The sequence below is a fragment of the Vulpes lagopus genome, chromosome 3 (genome assembly GCF_018345385.1).
Source record: "Vulpes lagopus strain Blue_001 chromosome 3, ASM1834538v1, whole genome shotgun sequence".
In the NCBI taxonomy this organism is placed as follows: domain Eukaryota; kingdom Metazoa; phylum Chordata; class Mammalia; order Carnivora; family Canidae; genus Vulpes; species Vulpes lagopus.
The window spans coordinates 60,786,701-60,793,969 of NC_054826.1; the positions used below are offsets into that span (position 1 = coordinate 60,786,701).

General features: G+C 39.4%; 1 non-coding gene across 1 annotated transcript; it reads right to left on the reverse strand.

The window, feature by feature from the left end:
- Positions 1–5,169: 5,169 nt before the first annotated feature.
- Positions 5,170–5,276, reverse strand: LOC121488448. The gene has a single exon (XR_005987077.1). It is a non-coding gene; the product is annotated as a U6 spliceosomal RNA (small nuclear RNA).
- Positions 5,277–7,269: the final 1,993 nt, after the last annotated feature.

Here is a 7,269-nt window from a genome sequence, read left to right on the forward strand (position 1 = left end):
ACATACAAAAGCAGAGAGTGTTCAATGAACCCCCATGTACTCGTCACAGTGGGTTTGGCTGGCTGGTCAGGGACTTGGAAAGGGCACAATTAAAAATTGATCACAAGGCATTCTGAGGAAGAGATGTGTGGCTAGACCTCTCTAAATGGCCTCAGAATGAGAAGATCTGCATCCCAATGGTCGCTTAAGAGTTGCTACAGCAGAGAAGGATTTTTATAATCAGGTAGATAAAATGGTCTGTTCTCTGGACTTCCTTTAGCTTCTTTCCCCAGCATCTCCATCCTTGCCCAAAGGCCTCAGAGACCAAAGTGGCCAAGGCACAAAAGTGGCTCAAGGCCAAGGCATTGAGCCTCTGCACAATCTCTGTCAACCGCTGAGCCAGGGCAGCCCAGGTGGCCCAGCGGTTTAGCACCGCCTGCAGCCCAGGGCGTGATCCTGGAGACCCAGGATCGAGTCTCATGTCTCCCTGCATGGAGCCTGCTTCTCCCTCTGCCTGTGTCTCTGCCTCTCTCTCTCTCTCTCTCTCTCTCTCTGTGGCTCTATGAATAAATAAGTAAAGTCTTTAAAAGAAAAATAAAAACAAAAACAAAAACAAAAACCGCTGAGCCACCTAGGCTGCCCCCTGCTGGGATTTGAATGGGATTGTGTTCAATCTATAGATGAATTTCGACATAACTGACAACTTAACCACACTTAGTCTTTCAACCCACGAATGTGGCATATCCCTCTATTTAGTTGTCTTTTTTACTTTCTTTAACAATGTTTTTTTGTAACAAGTCTTGTGTACCTATTTTGTTAAATTCTTTCCTAATTATTATCTGGCCTGTGATGCTATTATATAAATAGCATGTTTTAAAATTTAATTTTCTAAAATAAAATAAAATTTAATTTTCTGACAGGTGATTGTCAATATTTAGGGATACAATAGATTTATTGACTATACTTTATAATTTTTGCAAATTTTCTTATTTTAGTGATTTCATTGTATATTTCCTAGGATTTTCTACATACACACATTATTATATACCTGGAAAGAGTTTTACTTCTTCTAATCTATACCTTTCTTTTATTTCTTTTTGTTTTGTCATATGGAACTCCAGTACAACATTGAATAGGATGGTGAAATAAGACAATTTTACCTTTTTCTTGATGTTAGGTTAAAAAGGGTTTTTTAGCCTTTTATCATTAAGTGTAATGATAGCTTTGTGTTTTGTATGTGTGTGTTTTTATTTTTTAAAGATTTGATTTATTTCTTCATGAGAGACACAAGAAGTGAGGCAGAGACACAGGCAGAGGGAGAAGCAGGCTTCATGGAGGGAGCCCGACGTGGGACTCGATCCCAGGTCTCCAGGATCATGCCCTGGGCCGAAGGCGGTGCTAAACCGCTGAGCCACCCGTGCTGCCCTATGTGTGTGTTTTTAAAGTTCACTGAAGACTTGTAATTTTAAAAATGACCCATGGGGTTTGTAACGAATTCAGCAAATCATTCTAATATTTTAGAACTGATATCAGCTTTTGCCAGGCAATTTGAAAGATTCAGATGTGAAAATTTCACAGTCAACTCCACCCCTAGCAAAACCCCTCATGTTCCATGGTTATAACTCTCAATTCTATACTAAAGTCTGCATTATAAAGCTCTGAGGCAAGCATCAAATAATTAAGTAGTAATATTTTAAGTGCGGACAGGTTTTCCATTATTTCCAAGGCTTGAATCTCCTTATGTTGTAACATTAAATTCAATATGATTGGTGAAGTTTTGGAATATAGGTGAGGTCCGAAGCCGATGACCCAGAAAGAATTCTTGAGACGTTTTTGGTGCAAAATGGTGGTTTTATTAAAGCACAGGGACAGGACCCGCGAGCCAGAAGCGCTGCTGCCCCAGGGTTGTGAAGGGTGGAGTTGGAGGAGTTAAGCAAAAGGGAGATTTCAAAAGGGTTTTCATATGCTAAGGAGGACCTACGGGATCCTGGAGGCCTTGCCTTCTTCATGTTAAAGATAGTTTTTCCCTCTAGCAAAGTATTAACATTAAGACAACTGGAAGCTTCCTGAGGAATGTCACACATTTCCCACCCTGGGTGGGGGTCGTTTGTGGATATCAGCCGTGCTTTGTCCTCAGCTAGCCCTGTTCCCCAATCTTGATGACAAGTCAATTTAAAGAATCCCTCTTCTTATACAAAGTTCTACAAATTTCTTTTTTTGGTCATCTTTCTTCTTCCTTGTCTTTGCTCTTTGGCCTCTTTTTCTTGTTTTTGTGTTTCTGGCTCCCCCCCGCCCCCAATTCTGTGCCAATGCCTGTATGCTTCCTATGTATTTATTTTTAAAAAATGTTTCTTGTATTTCTTCTTGCTGTCCTGACTTCCTGCTGAGCTGGCACTGCCATTGTGGCTTTGGGCTTGGCTTCTAGAAAGACCGTCACATTGACCTGGACGGCAACTAGGACCACTTTGCTTGACTCTTACTGTGTCCAGGCTCTTCTGCATCCTTCATTGTTTAGGTCCTTAGACATTTGGCTGAATTTTTCTCTTCTTTTACAGATAATGTGACTTTCACTGTCACCGTCATTATAGTCTGGCTGAAAAGCTGCTTCGTCGTTTTCTCTAGTTAAGTCAGAGGAGGGTCGAGAGGAGTAGATAGTGAGGCTTTAGGCTGGATAGATTCTAGTCATTTCACCTGCTCCTTTGCTCTTTTTTCAATATCTGTGTGTCTGATAGGTTAAGAATAGAAATTAATTTATTGCCACTTGCTTCTTTTTTGCTCCTTCTATTATGATCCTTCCAAGTACTTTTGTCTGCAGACTCTGTCTCTTCACTGGAGCATTTAGCATCATAAGTGGCTCTCTGCTCCTGAGATTTTTTTACTTCTTCTGGTACATGAACTACCTTTTTGGGAAATGTCCTATTCCTTTTTTAGGCAACTCTCTCCTCTTTCAGCTTATTTTTCTGTTCAGATGCAGAAGCTCTAGGGTTTTTTTTTTTTTTTTTTATAGATACTTTTTATTAGGTTGAGAAAGTCCTCTTCTATTTCAGTGTTTTTGCTGAGAGGTTTTTTTTTTTTTAATCATAAACAGTTGTTTAATTTTGTTGTTGTTTTCTATGTCTTTTGTGATGCTTATAACTTGTCTCTTTTAATTGTGCTATTGTTGTGGATTACATTGAGCTTGCTTTTTTCTTTCTTCTTTCTTTCTTTTTCTTTTTTTTTAAGATTTTATTTATTTATTCATGAGAGACACAGGGAGAGAGAGAAGCAGGCTCCATGCAAGGAGCCCGACAAGGGATTAGATCCCGGGACTCCAGGATCAGGCCCTGGGCCGAAGGCAGGCACTAACCCATTGAGCCACCCAGAGATTCCCCAACATTGAGTTTTCAAATGTTAAGACAACCATGCATTCCTGGGATAAATCCCACCATGTCGCATGTATCATGTATTTTTAATACTGCTGGGTTCAATTTACTGATTTTTTGTTGTTAAGGATTTGTGGTCATGAGAGATCTTCATCTGTAATTGCAGTATAATGACTTTTTCTCATCAGGATAATGTTGACATTATACAATGATATTCTCTCACCTCTTTTTTGAAAGTTTTTGTGTAAGACTGGTGCTATTTTCTCCTTAAATGTCTGATGGACTTCACCAGTGAAGCCATCTGGTCTGGCATTTTGTGAAAAGAGTTTCTTAAAAAAATTATTATGAATTCAATTTCTTTCATAGACATAGGAACATTTAAATGATTTCTCTTTTTATGCCAGTTTTTGTAATTTGACTCTTAAGGAATAGGTAATTTCACTATGTTGATGACTATATTGGCATACCTTTGCATATATTATTACTTAATCATTTTAGTGTTTGTAGGACCTGTAATTGTGTCTCCTCTTTAATTCCTGATATTACTAATTCGTGGTTTTCCTTGATAACTCTAGAGGTTTATCAAATCTATTACATTAAAAAAAAAATACACCCTTTAGCTTAATTGATCTCTCTCCACTGTTTGTCTATTTTCTATTTCATTTTTCCTATTCTTGCCTTCACGTTTCTCTTCCATGTATTTTGGGTTTAAGCTGCTCTTTTTTTCTTTTGGAAGATTTTATTTATTCATGAGAGACAGGCAGAAACACAGGCAGAGGGAGAAACAGGCTCCATGTTGGGAGCCTGACATGCATGGGACCCGATCCCAGGACTCTGGGATCATGCCCTGAGCCAAAGGCAGACGCCCAAACACTGAGCCACCCAGGCATCCCTAAGCTGCTCTTTTCTTTCTACTTTCTTAATACAGAAGTTTATTATTTATTTATTTTTTAAAAGATTTTATTTATTTATTCATGAGAGACACAGAGATAGAGAGGCAAAGACACAGGCAGAGGGAGAAGCAGGCTCCATGCAGGGAGCCCGACATGGGACTCGATCCCAGGTCTCCAGGATCAGGCACTGGGCTGAAGGCAGTCCTAAACCACTGAGCCAGCCGGGCTGCCCAAGATTTCATTTTTTTTGATGGCTGAGTAGTATTCCAGTGTGTGTGTGTGTGTGTGTGTGTGTGTGTGTGTGTGTATCACATCTTTATCCATTTATCTGTTGATGGACATCTGGGCTCTTTCCATAGTTTGGCTATTGTGGACATTGTTGCTATAACTCTGGGGTGCTGCATTTTTATATTTGGAGTAAATATACAAATATTTGGATTTGGATGATAATATTTGGAGTAAATACCCAAATACCAAACCAGTGCAATTGCTGGTTCATAGGGTAGCTCTTTTTTTTAACTTTTTGAGGACCCTCCATTCTGTTTTCCAGAGTGGTTGTACCAGCTTGCATTCCCACCAACAGTATACAAGGATTCCTTTTTCTCCACATCCTTGCCAACATCTGTCATTTCCTTACTATTTTTTTAAAAGTATTTTTCCTTACTATTTTATTTATTCATGAAAGACCCACACAGAGAGAGGCAGAGACATAGGCAGAGGGAGAAGCAGGCTCCCTGCAAGAAGCCTGATGTGGGACTTGGTCCAACTATTTTGGGATCACACCCTGAAATGAAGGCAGATGCTCAATGGCTGAGCTCCCAGGCATCCCTCCTGACTTGTTAATTTTAGCCATTCTGACTGGTGTGAGGTGGTATCTCATTGTGGTTTTGATTTGTATTTCTCTGATGCCAGGTAGTGTTAAGCATTTTTCATGTGTCTGTTGGCCATTTGTATGTCTTTTGTGTGTCATCCTTGCGCAGGGGCCATGCTAATCTTCTCTGTATCGTTCCAATTTTAGTATATGTGCTGCCGAAGCGAGCACCATTTGTATGTCTTTTTTGGAGAAATGTCTGTTCATGTCTTCTGTCCATTTCTTGATTGGATTATTTGTTTTTTGGGTGTTCAGTTTGATAAGTTCTTTATAGATTTTGGATACTAGCCCTTTATCTGATATGTCATTTGCAAATATCTTCTCCCATTCGGTTGTCTTTTGGTTTTGCTTTGCTGTGCAAAAGCGTTTATATCCTGATGAAGTCCCAATAGTTCATTTTTGCCTTTGTTTGCCTTATATCCTCTCTCCTGCTTCAGAGGAATTGTTGCTGCAAAGGGCCTCTTGTGTTAGCCCCCTTCTCTATTTTTCCTCATGTGAAATTGCATAAACTCTTTGCCAAGCATAAAGGATCTCTTCAGACTCAGCAGGTATGTTAGAGAAACTGGCTTTGAATTTGGTGCTAGTCCAGATGGATTAAGAAGTGGAAATAAATTGAAATGAGGATAAAGGGCATTTTAAATGATATCAGGAATCCCATTTGGTAAAATCAGAGTAAATTCTTCTTTTACTTCATTTTCCCCAAATTCCATTTTAAAGCAGGTGACCTTTTAAAGGCAGATGCTTCTGTTGTAGTAGGCATTGGATACATTACTAGCCTTCCTGGGCTTTCTCAGCAGGGATACAGACCTAACATGTGATCTAAGAGTGTTTTCCTTGAGTCCAGTTAGTGTTATTTGGTTCCAGATATGGAGAGAAGATGGATAATCTCCTAGTCTAAGATGTAAGAGGCTTCTTCTCACCTTTTCTATATTTTCAATTAATAAGCCTTTTGAAAAACATTTGGACTTCCACTTCCAGATGGACTATAGAAATTTGCAAGAGACCATTACTCTCACTGTAACAAGGTAGGCTCAATAAGCTACAAAATCATAGCTGTTAAAAACTAGTGAGAGAGCTGAGGATGCAAAGAATTTAAAATGACCTAATTCCAGAGTGTAAAGAGCCCTTTTTAGGAGAGTGAGTTTGCTTCCATATAAGGGTATTGGAATAGCAAACCTATTATAGATACAGGATTTTTGGAGTTGCATGAGAAACTAGTTGAACTAGTTGAAATTGGCATGAGCTGTCATGATGTATTAAAATTCCGAAAGACCTAACTGCAAAGTGGCACCCACCTGCAAATCCTCATTTATAAGACCTCACCAAAAGTATGGCTCTGGCCTGGTGAAGGTCAAGGGTGAAGAGAGATTTCCTAGCAGCACTCATTTGTTACTTTTTTTTACCTGAGTCTTCACTGAGTACACAGCAGCAACAGGGACATGGAAGAAGGACAGAGATCCCTTAAGGTACACCTGCCCATCAGTCCTTTCCAAAGGAACACATAGTTAAAGGTAGAAGACATGTAAAAGAGCAGGAAAATGTGACCCATAATCAAGAGGTAAAAATGGCCAGTAGAAACAGAACCAGAAATGACCCAGATGTCAGAACTAACAGACAAAAATTTTATGATAAGTATACCTCTGTTAAAGTGTCTAGTGGAAAATACGAGCAAAATAAGTAAAAATGTGCAAAATTGCAACAGAGAATCTGAAATTTCAAAAAAGAATAAAATGAAAATTCTAGAACTGATATGAAAATTCCATTTGAAGGATTTAACAACAGAACTTAAAGATAGGTTAATAGAATTTATCCAGGGGACGCCTGGGTGGCTTAGCAGTTGAACATCTGCCTTCTGCTTGGGGTGTGATCCTACAGTCCCGGGATCGAGTCTGCCTGGAGCCTGCTTCTCCCTCTGCCTCTCTGTGTGTCTCTCATATATAAATAAATAAAATCTAAAAAAAAAAATGATGTAAACTTATGCATAGGAAAGAAAAAATGAAATTTAAGATTCATTTACTGATTTATTCATGAGAGACACAGAGAGAGGCAGAGACACAGGCAGAGGGAAAAGCAGACTCCATGCAGGGAGCCTGATGCGGGACTTGATCCCAGGACTCTGGGATTATGACCTGAGCCCAAGGCAGATGCTCAACCATTGAGCCAC